Consider the following 15808-nt stretch of genomic DNA (forward strand, 5'->3'; position numbering starts at 1 on the left):
TCCCACTCTACTGTAGATACATAACATTCCACTCTACATTAGATACATAACATCCCACTCTACTGTAGATACAAAACATTCCACTCTACATTAGATACATAACATCCCACTCTACTGTAGATACATAACATTCCACTCTACATTAGATACATAACATCCCACTCTACTGTAGATACATAACATTCCACTCTACATTAGATACATAACATCCCACTCTACTGTAGATACATAACATTCCACTCTACATTAGATACATAACATCCCACTCTACTGTAGATACATAACATTCCACTCTACATTAGATACATAACATCCCACTCAACTGTAGATACATAACATTCCACTCTACATTAGATACATAACATCCCACTCAACTGTAGATATATAACATTCCACTCTACATTAGATACATAACATCCCACTCTACTGTAGATACATAACATTCCACTCTACATTAGATACATAACATCCCACTCAACTGTAGATACATAACATTCCACTCTACATTAGATACATAACATCCCACTCAACTGTAGATACATAACATTCCACTCTACATTAGATACATAACCTACCACTCTACTGTAGATACATAACCTACCGTTCTACTGTAGACACATACCCTCCCATACTAGTGTTGATACATAACCTCTCACTTTATTGAAGATACATAACCTTCTTCACTAGTGTTGATACATAAATTCCCACAGAAATGTAGATACATAACCACCTCCTAGAGTGTAGATACATAACCCCCTCCTAGAGCGTAGATACATAATCACCTTCTCGAGTGTAGATACATAACCCCCTCATCGAGTGTAGATACACAACCATCTCCTCGAGTGTAGACACATAGCCCCCTCCTTGAGTGTAGATACATAACCCCCTCCTAGAGCGTAGATACATAACCACCTTCTCGAGTGTAGATACATAACCCCCTCATCGAGTGAAGATACATAACCACCTCCTCGAGTGAAGACACATAACCCAATCCTAATGTGTAGATACATAACCACCTACTCGAGTGTAGATACATAGCCCCCTCCCAACGTGTAAATACATAACCCCCTCTTAGAGAGTAGATACATAACCACCTTCTGGAGTGTATATACATAACCCAATCCTAGAGTGTAGATACATAACCACCTTCTCGAGTGTTCATACATAACTCAATCCTAGAGTGTAGATACATAACCACCTTCTCGAGTGCAGATACATAACCCAATCCTAGAGTGTAGATACATAACCACCTTCTCGAGTGCAGATACATAACCCAATCGTAGAGTGTAGATACATAACCACCTCCTTGAGTGTAGATACATAACCCCCTCCTCGAGTGTAGATATATAACCCCCTCCTCGAGTGTAGATACATAACCACCTCCTCTAGTGTAGATACATAACCCCCTCCTCGAGTGTAGATAGATAACCCTGCTCCTAGACTCTAGATACATAACCCCCTCATAGAGTGTAGATACATAACCACCTCCTAGAGTGTAGATACATAACCACCTCATAAAGTGTAGATACATAACCCCCTCCTAGAGTGTAAATACATAACCACCTCCTAAAGTGTAGCTACATAACCCCCTCCTACAATGTAGATACATAACCCCCTCCTAGCGTGTAGATACATAACCCCCTCCTAGCGTGTAGATACATAACCACCTCCTCGAGTGTAGATACATAACCACATCCTCGAATGTAGATACATAACCCACTCGTCAAGTGTAGATACATAACCCCCTCTTCGAGTGCAGATATATAACCCCCTCCTCGAGTGTAGATACATAACCCCCTCCTCGAGTGTAGATACATAACCACCTCCTCGAATGTAGATACATAACCCCCTCCTCGAGTGTAGATACATAACCACCTCCTCGAGTGTAGATACATAACCACCTCCTCGAATGTAGATACATAACCACCTCCCCGAGTGTAGATACATAACCACCTCCTCGAATGTAGATACATAACCCCCTCCTCGAGTGTAGATACATAACCCCCTCCTCGAGTGTAGATACATAACCCCCTCCTCGAGTGTAGATACATAACCCCCTCCTCGAGTGTAGATACATAACCCCCTCCTCGAGTGTAGATACATAACCCCCTCCGAGTGTAGATTCATAACCACCTCCTCGAATGTAGATACATAACCCCCTCCTCGAGTGTAGATACATAACCCCCTCCTCGAGTGTAGATACATAACCCCCTCCTCGAGTGTAGATGCATAACCCCCTCCTCGAGTGTAGATACATAACCCCCTCCTCGAGTGTAGATACATAACCCCCTCCTCGAGTGTAGATACATAACCCCCTCCTCGAGTGTAGATACATAACCCCCTCCTCGAGTGTAGATACATAACCCCCTCCTCGAGTGTAGATACATAACCCCCTCCTCGAGTGTAGATACATAACCCCCTCCTCGAGTGTAGATGTCAGCATAGTTGCTGATCCCTGTGTTGTATAGCATTTCAGTATCATCCATGTGCTTTAGATAGGAGATCCGTAGGCCTCTGACTGTTTGTGTGACGTCACGGGATGCGCATGTGTACGTTCGTACCTCTGCCACCTACTCAGTCGGCGTTTGACATAGGCTTGGACAAGGCAGAAGGCTGGGCTCCACCTCCCTTTACCAGAGTCTGACAATATGTCGTTACCATCCAACAAGTGTGTCTACCTTCAACCTTCGATATCTCCATTTAAGAACCCCTATGATAAATTGTGGCAACGGAGGGTCTGTAATTCTGACGATTACAGCGATTCTGGAGATAAGTTTTGACCGAGCCGGCTGCCATCTTGTGAGTAGGCCTGCCGAGAAGGTTAATGCCAGCCAGCTACCTCAGCCAGTTCCTCCCGCCCAAGCTCCTACCAACTTCTACACCATTCACTGGTCAGTCTCTTTGTATTAGTGTTTATCTGCTCATTTGCATCACTCCCGAGGGGTTGACCCGAGTTTGCAAAATAAGCCAGCTTCCAGTTTGTGGTGGCGGAGTCAGCAACCGAGTCCAGTCTAGCCTAGCCTACTCCATCCAGTTCTTTTGCCTGCCAAGCCAGCTTCCACCCCTGCTGTGCTCATCGTGAGAAGTTATCAAGCCACTCTGTGTGAAGGGTTAAGATAAGCCAGCTAGCAACTAACCCAGGTGTCTTACCCCAGTACTCAAGTAAGCCACGTGAGTAGTCTTCATCGCTTGTGATTCAAGCTCCAAGCCATTCTGAGTGCTCTTTTTCATCCCTGTGGTGTTGTGGTATTTCGTGGGTGTATTTTAAGCCAGCCGGCTTAGAATTATCTTTGCGGCAGTGTGGGTGTCTTCAGTGAGGCTTACACCGTTCAACCCATAGGCCCACTCACCAAGTGTGTCTCACCGCCCCCGGTCTTAGCCCTGTTAAGCCCACCCACCCACTCACCATGCGGCCTCAGACGCCTTAGCCCTGTTAACCCACTAACCCAACCACTCCCACTGTGTTTTGGTACTCACCCAACCTCTACCAGTGTTTGGTAAACTACTAGGGGTTATAGCACCATATTTTAAGGACCACATAGGGGGTCAAGAGCTAGAGTGTGTTTTGCACCAACCGTTGAAAGCCTCCTGTGTGTGTCTGTCGTCGATTTAAGCGCAATTCTATGATCACGTGTTCAGAGGACAGCAGCAAGACATAAACAATCCTCCAACCTTCCACCATCAACCTTATTCTTCACCAAGTCGTTACAGTGATAATATTTTTCATAGAGACATTTGCGAGTGTTGAGACATTTCTTTTGTGTTCCAGTGATTTTCTTAGTGACATTCAGTGACTCTTGATCAGACTCAGTGTTTACAATAATTTGATAATCTCTTTAATTCAGTGTTAATTTCCGTGCATTTTCTTATGTCTGTTGTATTGTGTTTCTTTTATACTCTTGAAGTAAGTACCTAGTGTTTTTCCTTTGTTGTGTGTGCAACATATGAGCAGTATAGAACTTGTGTTTACACTTCAGAATCACCTAGTGTTCTCAGTATTCCAGTGAATTAATTCAGTAATTTATTTAGTTGTATCCTGCATCACAACTCAGTGTTGTCTGTTGCATTTTTTTTTATCCCAGTATTTGTGTATTCTTTTTTTGTTCCCTGTGTGTTGAACATTCTTGTGTTCATATTCTTTCATTTAGCCAGTGTCTAATTTGTCTTATTTCCACAGACAATAGTGCCATTGTTTGGTGTAAGCAAGATAATTATTATCTTATCAAAGTTTTCACACATCAAGTTTCATAGCAAGAAAATTCTAGTATTGTGTTTATGTTGTTGTGTTGTGTTCTGCATCACTGTAAGTGTTGTGTTCTGCATCACTGTAAGTGTTCAAACTTTTTTGTTCTGTGTTTTAGCACCTATTATTTTTCATGTTTCATTGAACAAATTCACTCTTAGTGCAATTTTTAAGTTCTTCTTCTAGAGTAAATTGTTCTTTTGCTTGTTAAGTGTTGTTTAAGCTGCAGTCAAGAGTTAAAGTGTTCAATCAGTTCATTCCTTGATATATTTCTTTTCTTGTGTGTGTAATATTTTTTTTATTATTGCACATTGACTCATTTTGCAATAATTCTTGTGCAAAGATTGTGTTGTCTATAAAATTTTTCGTGCAGAAATTTTATGCAGTGTTGTGCAGTACTTTTTGATTAGCAATTGTTATTTGCAATATTGCTACAGTTTATTTCAGTGCAGTTTCATATGCTCTTTCTGTGCATAATATTTTATTCTTTATTGTGTCCCAGTTTGTTTTATTTTTGCACAAGCTTTATTGAGTCCATTTTATCATTTTATTGTGTATTTCCCTATTGCATTGAGAGTAAAGACAACTCACTGTGCCATTCATTCAATTTAAAGTAAAATTGAGCAAATCAGATTTGAGTAAAGTACAAGTTCTCTTGATTTTCAAAGTGTTGTTTGTTCAGATAAGCATTTTCTCTGTGACTGTGAGTTCTTTGCTTACTGTGTGACCTGTCAATTTTTAATTACTTATGCAGAATCGTTAAGCATTTTCTTCCCGTTTAAGCTTACTGTGTCATTCTTTCTATTTTTTTTTTTGCCTTATGCCCTTCAGTAAGTTCACTGAGAAGATGTCCCAGTCACTTTTGAACGTTCACTTAGCGTATCATGCCAAAGTCAATATGAATCAGTCCACAAGACCAATATTCCCTTACTAACTGAAAGACAATACCGAGCCCTTGAGCAATGTGTTCTCACAGCTTGTATCTGAGATTTGTTAAAGTGCTGCGAAATGTGAAGTTCAGATTAAGTTCCTATAGATTCATTCATTACTTATTAACGTAGCCAAGCGGTCAGGCACTGGTAACTCTGTCACTCCCATCTGTGTTCCACCTACACCTTCAGACATGCAAGATAGTGTTCCGTTGTCTCAAGTGTCCGGGGACACTCAGACTGCCTTGAGTGCACAGCCTATCCCTGCAATGTCTGGTAGTTCGAGTAGTAGTTTCTCCACAGGGGATGCCTTGTCAGAAAACGATTACTTGAAACTAGTAATGCCATCTCTTGTTGATGTGACATGCTGTCTGCAGAAAGACGTCTCTGTTACAGCTCGTGCTCTCACTAGAGTGTCTGTTGTTGTTCCTAATGTTCCAGATGGTGATCCCATCCTAGTTGACAGTAATCAGTGCATTGTAAGAAGTTATTTCTCGAGTAACTTTCACATGTTGTTAACGTTTGTAAGTGAAGTTTCTTTATAGCTGATACCTCGTGTCACTGTGTGCGACCCAGATTGAATATCAGCATTGTTGACCGTGTTCATTTATTTTCTCCTGTGCTTGCAGTTTGAGATAGTAGATTCATTCTCCTTTGCTCATATTCTGTGTTATAGCGTTAATTTTTTCAACCGGGGAGAGTAATCCACTCCAGCGAGTTTGTGCATTCCTCCAGTAAGAAAGAACCGATCCCTTGTGTTCTGGTGATTCGATTCCTGCTCCAGGAAGATCTTATTCTTACTGTGAAGCCACCAGCACCCATTAGTGACTTTGTAATGAGCCAAGAATTACTGTATCGAACAGCCGAGTTGGGTACTCCAAGCAGGAGAGTTTACCAGTTAGTAATTCCACAGTCACTAGTGAACGTAGCTCTACAGCTAGTTCACGATGCACCAGGTGTTGCACACCCTGGTATGGATCGTTCTGTGAAACAAGCCAGAATGAAATACTTTTGGCCACATATGACAACTGACATTTCCGAATATGTTAAGAAATGTAGTGTCTGTATGCAACATAAAGGGAATGTCAATGGTCCTAATCCAATCCAAATGTACCCAACCACTAGCGAACAATGGGAAAGAGTTGCCCTTGATTTATTAACCAATTTTAAATGTTCCCTCCAAGGCAACAAACATCTGTGTGTTATGGTAGACGATTTCACCAGATATTGTGAGTTAGTTCCTATTGCAGATAAGACTGCAGAGACAGTAGCTAAAGCGTTTAAAGAACACATTATCTGCAGGCATACCACCCCTAAGTCCTTAGTAACGGATAATGGAGGTGAATTCTGTAATGAGATACTTGAAAATTTGTGTACTTTATACAAGAGCTCTAAATCCACCATTGTTCCTCATCATCCTGCCAGCAATGGGTTAGCCGAACGAACCAATAAGGAAGTACTTGATGTCTTGAGAGCCACTATCAACCCCAATAGTGAAACTTGGGATGAAGTCATACCAGATGTCCAATGTGCCATAAATTCTGCTTACAATGCTTCCATAGGTGATACTCCACATTATGCATTGTATGGTGTAGACAAGCGTTTACCCTATGAGTTGTTATATTCCACTCCGAAACCTAATTGCAACCCTGATGATTTCGTAGCAACTCGTACCAGCATGGCTCAAAGTGATTTTAGAAGAATCCGTGAGACACTTCACAAATCAACAGCAGAATTTACTAGAGTAACTAATAGCCGTGCTAAGCCATCAAAAGTCAAAGTAGGTTCGAGAGTAATGCTGACAAATTTTAACAAAACATCCGCAATGCCTAAGCTCGATCAAAAGTTTGTCGTACCTTGTCGAGTTGTAGAACATATCTCTGGTAATAAGTATAAGGTTAGAAAAATTAGTATACTGGTAGGTACAAAGAATCGCATTTAGGTCATATGAAATTAGTATGTGATGTTGATGATATTGCTATCCAGACTAATGTGAAAGATGCTGAAAATCCTCTTGACTCTGTACCCTCTACCTCAGATACTCAGTCAGATAATCAACCTGAATGTCGTTACTCCTTGTGTACTCGACAAGTAATGAGAAACCCACAAGTATCTTTTGTAGATACTCGTTCAGATCTCCCTCAGTCAAGGCATGTGTTAGCCATTGCAGAGGAATTCGATCCTCCCAGAGATGATAACTATTCTGCATATGTAAACCTCACCTTCGCAGAATTGGGTTTAAATGTACATAGTCTGTATAACTAGATGTCCGAGATGAAGTAAATTGTCAACTGTTTGTTATTAACTGATTAGTCTTTCAGAAAAACGTTTTTTTTCATATTCACGTTCCCTCCGTATTCTGAGAATTTGACAGTAATAGTCTGAGTGCACCAGATGCCTTTGCTGTTAATTTCACCTTGTATATATATATTTATTCTTCCTCAGAATCCGTAGAGTGCATGAATACAGATCGACCGATCAATTCCATCCCATATTGTACAATGATTTGTTCTCATAGTTTGTAATGCATTACGTTAAAAGTGATTACGTTAACACCCATTACGTAAAACTCATTTTGTTAACATCCATTATGATACCATCCATTAGTTCTAAGTTATATATGAATTTGTTATTGTATAGAATCAGCCCAGAACCACCTGCCTGTTCAGCCTATAGGATAGTAGTGTATGTCGAGACGACATACGTAACATGACCGAGCTGTCAGCATAGTTGCTGATCCCTGTGTTGTATAGCATATCAGTATCATCCATGTGCTTTAGATAGGAGATCCCTAGGCCTGTGACTGTTTGTGTGACGTCACGGGATGCGCATGTGTACGTTCGTACCTCTGCCACCTACTCAGTCGGCGTTTGACATAGGCTAGGACAAGGCAGAAGGCTGGGCTCCACCTCCCTTTACCAGAGTCTGACAATATGTCGTTACCATCCAACAAGTGTGTCTACCTTCAACCCTCGATATCTCCATTTAAGAACCCCTACGATATAGAAACATAACCACCTCCTCGAGTGTAGATAAATAACCCCCTCCTCGAGTGTAGATACATAACCTCCTCCTCGAATGTAGATACATAACCCCCTCCTCGAGTGTAGATACATAACCACCTCCTCGAATGTAGATACATAACCACCTCCTCGAGTGTAGATACATAACCACCTCCTCGAGTGTAGATACATAACCACCTCCTCGAGTGTAGATACATAACCACCTCCTCGAGTGTAGATACATAACCACCTCCTCGAATGTAGATACATAACCACCTCCTCGAGTGTAGATACATAACCACCTCCTCGAGTGTAGATACATAACCACCTCCTCGAGTGTAGATACATAACCACCTCCTCGAATGTAGATACATAATCACCTCCTCGAGTGTAGATACATAACCACCTCCTCGAGTGTAGATACATAACCACCTCCTCGAGTGCAGATACATAACCACCTCCTCGAGTGTAGATACATAACCACCTCCTCGAGTGTAGATACATAACCACCTCCTCGAGTGCAGATACATAACCACCTCCTCGAGTGTAGATACATAACCACCTCCTCGAGTGCAGATACATAACCACCTCCTCGAGTGTAGATACATAACCACCTCCTCGAGTGCAGATACATAACCACCTCCTCGAGTGTAGATACATAACCACCTCCTCGAGTGCAGATACATAACCACCTCCTCAAATGTAGATACATAACCACCTCCTCGAGTGTAGATACATAACCCCCTCCTCGAGTGTAGATACATAACCACCTCCTCGAGTGAAGATACATAATCCCCCTCCTAGACTGTAGATACATAACCACCTCCTTAAGTGTAGATACATAACCACCTAGAGTGTAGATACATAACCACCTCCTCGAGTGTAGATACATAACCACCTCCTCGAGTGTAGATACATAACCACCTCCTCGAGTGTAGATACATAACCTCCTCCTCGAGTGTAGATACATAACCCCCTCCTCGAGTGTAAATACATAACCCTCTCCTCAAGTGTAGATACATAACCACCTCCTAGAGTGTAGATACATAACCCCTACTCAAGTGTAGATACATAACCACCTCCTCGAGTGTACATACGTAATCCCACTCCTAAAGTGTAGCTACATAACCACCTTCTAGAGTGTTGCTACATAACCCCCTCCTCGAGTGTAGATACATAACCCCCTCCTAGAGTGTAGATACATAACCACCTCCTAGAGTGTAGATACATAACCCCCTTCTAGAGTGTAGATACATAACCACCTCCTAAAGTGTAGATACATAACCCCCTCCTAGAGTGTAAATACGTAACCCCCTCCTAAAGTGTAGCTACATAACCCCCTCTTAGAGTGTAGATACATAACCCCCTCCTACAATGTAGATACATAACCCCCTCCTAGCATGTAGATACATAACCACGTCCTCGAGTGTAGATACATAACCACCTCCTCGAATGTAGATACATAACCCCCTTCTCGAGTGTAGATACATAACCCCCTTCTCGAGTGTAGATACATAACCCCCTCTTCGAGTGGAGATACATAACCACCTCATCTCAAAAATCTCGGATATTATCCTAGCTCCACAAGACTCTGAAGAGGCAATAAATGACATGCCCATGCACTCTGCCCCAGGCCCAGACTCGTGGAACTCCGTGTTCATCAAGAATTGCAAGAAGCCCCTATTGTGTGCCTTCAGGATTTTATGGAAAGGGAGCATGGACACAGCGGTCATTCCACACACACTAAAAACAACAAACATAGCCCCACTCCACAAAGGTGGCAGTAAAGCAATTGCAAAGAACTACAGACCCTTAGCACTTACATCCCATATCATAAAAATCTTTGAGGGGCTTCTAAGAAGCAAGATCGCCAACCACCTAGATACCCATCAATTACACAACCCAGGGCAACACGGGTTTAGAGCAGGTTGCTCCTGCCTGTCCCAGCTACTGGACCTCTATGACAAGGTCCTGGATGCTGTAGAGGATAAACAAAATACAGATGTAGTATACACAGACTTTGCAAAAGCTTTCAACAAGTGTGACCATGGTGTAATAGCACACACAAAATGCGGGATAAAGGAATAACGGGAAAAGTTGGTAGATGGATCTACAACTTCCTGACAAACATAACACAAAGAGTAATAGTAAACAGTAAAGTCCCAGGCAGCCATGGTGAAAAGCTCTGTTCCACAAGACACAGTACTCTCCCATTCTATTCCACATCCTCATTTCTGACACAGACAGAGATGTACGTCATAGCTTTGTGTCATCCTTTGTGGATGACACCCGGATCACCATGGCAGTGACCTCCATCGAAGACACCGCGAGACTCCAAGCGGACATCAACCAAATCTTCGAATGGGCCACTCAAAACAATATGTGGTTCAACGAGGAGAAATTTCAACTACTCAAATATGGGAAACTTGAGGAAATTAAAAATGTATCGGTATACGACAAATTAAAACCATACAATGGAGCGGGAAAGCAATGTGAAGGACCTGGGAGTGATAATGTCAGAGGACCTCGCCTTCAAAGACGACAATAATGTATCTAGATCATCTGCTAGGAAAATGATAGGAATGCAAAGCCCATGATGATTCTCTTCAAATCGCTTGTGCTCTCTAGGTTGAAATACTGCTGAACACTAACGGCCCCCTACAAAGCTAGCGACACTGCAGACCTGGAGAGTGTACAAAAAACTTTCATGGCACACTTAAGTACCATAAGGCACCTAAATTACTGGGAACGGTTGAAGGTCCTTGATCTCTATTCCCTTGAATGCAGGCGAGAGGGATACATGATAATATACGCTTGGAAGGTCCTGGAGGGATTGGTACCAAACCTGCAAACGAAAATCGCTCCATATGAAAGCAAAAAATTCAGCATGAGGTGAAACATTTCCCCGATGTAAAGCAGGGGCACAACTGAGAGACAACACAAGTGTCCAGGACCCAAGACTGTTCAATTGCCTCACAGCATACATAAGTGGGATTACCAATAGACCCCTGGGTGTCTTTAAGGCACTGGACAGGCACCTAAAGTAAGTACCTGACCAACCGGGCTGTGTTTCGTACTTCAGCTTATGTGCTGCCAGCAGTAACAGCCTGGTTGATCAGACCCTGATCCACCATGAGGCCTGGTCTCAGACCTAGCCGAGGGGGTATTGACCCCCGAAACCCTCTCCAGGTAAACTCCAGGTAAGAGCTTTCAATGATGACATAAAATCAGTAATGATGATAGAGTTAAGCTCAGTGTCATAAGTTAACTTTAGCGCCATTAGGATTGCAAACAATTCAGTTTGCAGTGTAGACGCCCAGTTGTTAATTCTTATGCGTAACTCAACAAATTTATTATCGTTCTTAACTAGGGAGGTGGCAACAAGAGCAGATGCAGCCCTGCCAGAAGACTCCTGTTTAGATCCATCAGTGTATATAACTTGTGATAACTTGTTACTACCAGCTAGGTGAGAAATTTCTTCTTTAGTAGTTGCTTTAAACTCTATATACACAAGAAATCCTACCTAACCATAATAGTAAAATAATAGTGATAATTACAAAATAGTGATAATAACGATAATAGTGATAATAACAATAATAGTGATAATACCATGGTATTTTTCATATATTAACAGATAATAACATAACGCAGAAAGTCTCTATTTTACCTATAAACGGGGACTTTCGCGCTATAATATTAAGTGATGAACACATGCTTTTACAATATTTAAATAACACAGGATGACCAATTTCAAAGATATAACAATTATATACGCCTGGAAAATCCTAGAGGGACTAGTACCGAACTTGCAAACAAAAATCACTCACTACGAAAGCAAAAGACTTGGCAGACGATGCAACATCCCCCCAATGAAAAGCAGGGGTGTCACTAGCTCTCTAAGAGACCATACAATAAGTGTCAGGGGCCAGAGACTGTTCATCTGCCTCCCAGCATACATAAGGGGGATTACCAACAGACCCCTGGCAGTCTTCAAGCTGGCACTGGACAAGCACCTAAAGTCGGTTCCTGACCAGCCGGGCTGTGGCTCGTACGATGGTTTGCGTGCAGCCAGCAGCAACAGCCTGGATGAGCAGGGTCTGATCCACCAGAAGGCCTGGCCACAGACCGGGCCGCGGGGGCGTTGACCCCCGGAACTCTATCCAGGTAAACTCCAGGTCCACACTACACTCTAACCGGGTTCACACAACACTCTTACCAGGTCCATACTACACTCTTACCAGGTCCAATATACTCTTACCAGGTCCATACTACACTCTTACCAGGTCCATACTACACTCACCAGGTCCACACTACACTTACCAGGTCCATACTACACTCTTACCAGGTCCACACTACACTTTTACCAGGTCCACACTACACTCTTACCAGGTCCATACTACACTCTTAACAGGTCCACACTACAATCTTACGAGGTCCATACTACACTCTTAACAGGTCCACACTACACTCTTACCAGGTCCACACTACACTCTTACCAGGTCAATACTACACTCTTACCAGGTCCATACTACACTCTTACCAGCTCCACACTACACTTACCAGGTCCAAACTACACTCTTACAAGGTCCACACTACGCTCTTATCAGGTTCATACTACGCTCTTACAAGGTCCATACTACACTCTTAACAGGTCCACACTACACTCTTACCAGGTCCACACTGCACTCTTACCAGGTCCATACTACACTCTTACCAGGTCCGCACTACACTTAACAGGTCCAAACTACACTCTTACCAGGTAAACACTTCACTCATACCAGGTCCATAGTACACTTTTACCAGGTCCACACTACACTCTTACCAGGGTCATACTACACTCTTACCAGGTCCACACTACACTCTGAACAGGTCCATACTACACTCTTACCAGGTCCACACTACACTCTTACCAGGTCTATACTACGCTCTTACCAGGTCCATGCTACACTCCTACCAGGTCCATACTACACTCTTACCAGGTCCACACTACACTTTTACCAGGTCCATACAACACTCTTAACAGGTACATACTACACTCTTACCAGGTCCACACTACACTCTTACCAGGTCCAAACTACACTCTTAACAGGTACACACTACACTCTTACCAGATCCACACTACACTCTTACTAGGTCCATACTACACTCTTACCAGGTCCATACTACTCTATTATCAGATCCACACTATACTCTTATCAGGTCCACACTACACTTACCAGGTCCACACTAAACTCTTAACAGGTCCACACTACACTCTTACCAGGTCCACACTACACTCTTACCAGGTCAACACTACACTCTTACCAGGTCCATTCTACACTCTTACCAGCTCCATACTACACTCTTATCTGGTCCACACTACACTCTTACCAGGTCCACACTACACTTACCAGGTCCAAACTACACTCTTGCCCGGTCCACACTACACTCTTACCAGGTCCATTCTACACTCTTAACAGGTCCATACTACACTCTCACCATGTCCCTACTACACTCTTAACAGGTCCACACTTCACTCTTGCCAGGTCCATACTTCACTTTTACCAGGTCCACACTACACTCTTACCAGGTCCACACTACACTACACTTACCAGGTCTATACTACACTCTTACCAGGTCCATACTACACTCTTACCAGGTCCATACTACGCTCTTAACAGATCCACACTACACTTTTACCAGGTCCTTACTACACTCTTACCAGGTCCACACTACACTCTTACCATTTCCATACTACACTCTTACCAGGTCCACACTACACTCATACCAGGTTCACACTTCACTCTTACCAGGTCCATACTACACTCTTACCAGGTCCACACTACAGTATTTCCAGGTCCATACTATACTCTTACCAGGTCCATACTACACTCTTACCAGGTTCACACTACACTTTTACCAGGTCCACACTACACTCTTAACAGATCCATACTACACTCTTACCAGGTCCACACTACACTCTTACCAGGTCCATACTACACTCTTACCAGGTCCATTCTACACTCTTACAAGGTCCACACTACACTTTTACCATGTCCACACTACACTCTTACCAGGTCCATACTACACTCTTACCAGGTTCACACTACACTCTTACGAGGTCCATAGTACACTCTTACCAGGTCCACACTACACTTTTACCACTCCCACACTACACTCTTACCAGGTCCATACTATACTCTCACCAGGTCCACACTACACTCTTACCAGGTCCATACTACACTCTTGCCCGGTCCACACTACACTCTTACCAGGTCCATTCTACACTCTTAACAGGGCTACACTACACTCTTACCATGTCCCTTCTACACTCTTAACAGGTCCACACTTCATTCTTACCAGGTCCACACTACACTCTTACCAGGTCCATTCTACACTATTACCAGGTCCACACTACACTCTTTTCAGGTCCACACTACACTCTTACCAGGTCCAGACTACACTTTTACCAGGTCCACTCTTCACTCTTACCAGGTCCACACTAGACTCTTACCAGGTACATACTTCACTCTTTCAGGTCCACAGTACACTCTTACCAGGTCCATACTTCACTCTTAGCAGGTTCACACTACACTCTTACCTGGTCCACACTACACTCTTACCAGGTCCATACTACACTCTTACCAGGTCCATACTACACTCTTATCAGGTCCACACTACACTCTTACCAGGTCCACACTACACTTACCAGGTCAAAACTACACTCCTACCAGGTCCATAGTACACTTTTACAAGGTTCACACTACACTATTACCAGCTTCACACTACACTCTCACCAGGTCCACAATACACTCTTACCATGTCCATACTACACTCTTACCAGGTCTACACTACACTCTTACAAGGTCCATACTACACTTACCAGGTCCACACACTACCAGGTCTATACTACGCTCTTACCAGGTCCACACTACACTCTTACCAGGTCCATTCTACTCTCTTACCAGGTCCACACTACACTCTTACCAGGTCCATACTACACTCTTACCAGGTCCACACTACACTCTTACCAGGTCCAAACTTCACTCTTACCTGGTCCAAACTACACTCTTAACAGGTCCACACTTCACTCTTTCAGGTCCATACTACACTCTTACCAGGGCCACACTACACTCTTATCAGGTCCATACTACACTCTTACCAGGTCCACACTACACTCTTACCAGGTCCATACTACACTCTTACCAGGTCCACACTACACTCTTTCCAGGTCAACACTACACTCTTACCAGGTGCATACTACACTCTTACCAGGTCCACACTACACTCTACACTCTTACCAGGTCCATACTACACTCTTTCAGGTCCACACTACACTCTTACCAGGTCCATACTACACTCTTAAAGGTCCACACTTCACTCTTACCTGGTCCACACTACACTCTTACCAGGTCCATACTACACTCTTACCAGGTCCATACTACACTCTTATCAGGTCCACACTACACTCTTACCAGATCCACACTACACTCTTACCAGATCCATACTAGACTATTAACAGGTCTACACTACACTCTTGCCACGTCCACAATACACTCTTACCAGGTCCACACTACACTCTTAAGAGGTCCATACTACTCTCTTACCAGGTCCATACTACACTCTTACCAGGTCCATACTACACTCTTACCTGG

This window comes from Cherax quadricarinatus, chromosome 28 (assembly GCF_038502225.1).
Source record: "Cherax quadricarinatus isolate ZL_2023a chromosome 28, ASM3850222v1, whole genome shotgun sequence".
NCBI lineage: Eukaryota > Metazoa > Arthropoda > Malacostraca > Decapoda > Parastacidae > Cherax > Cherax quadricarinatus.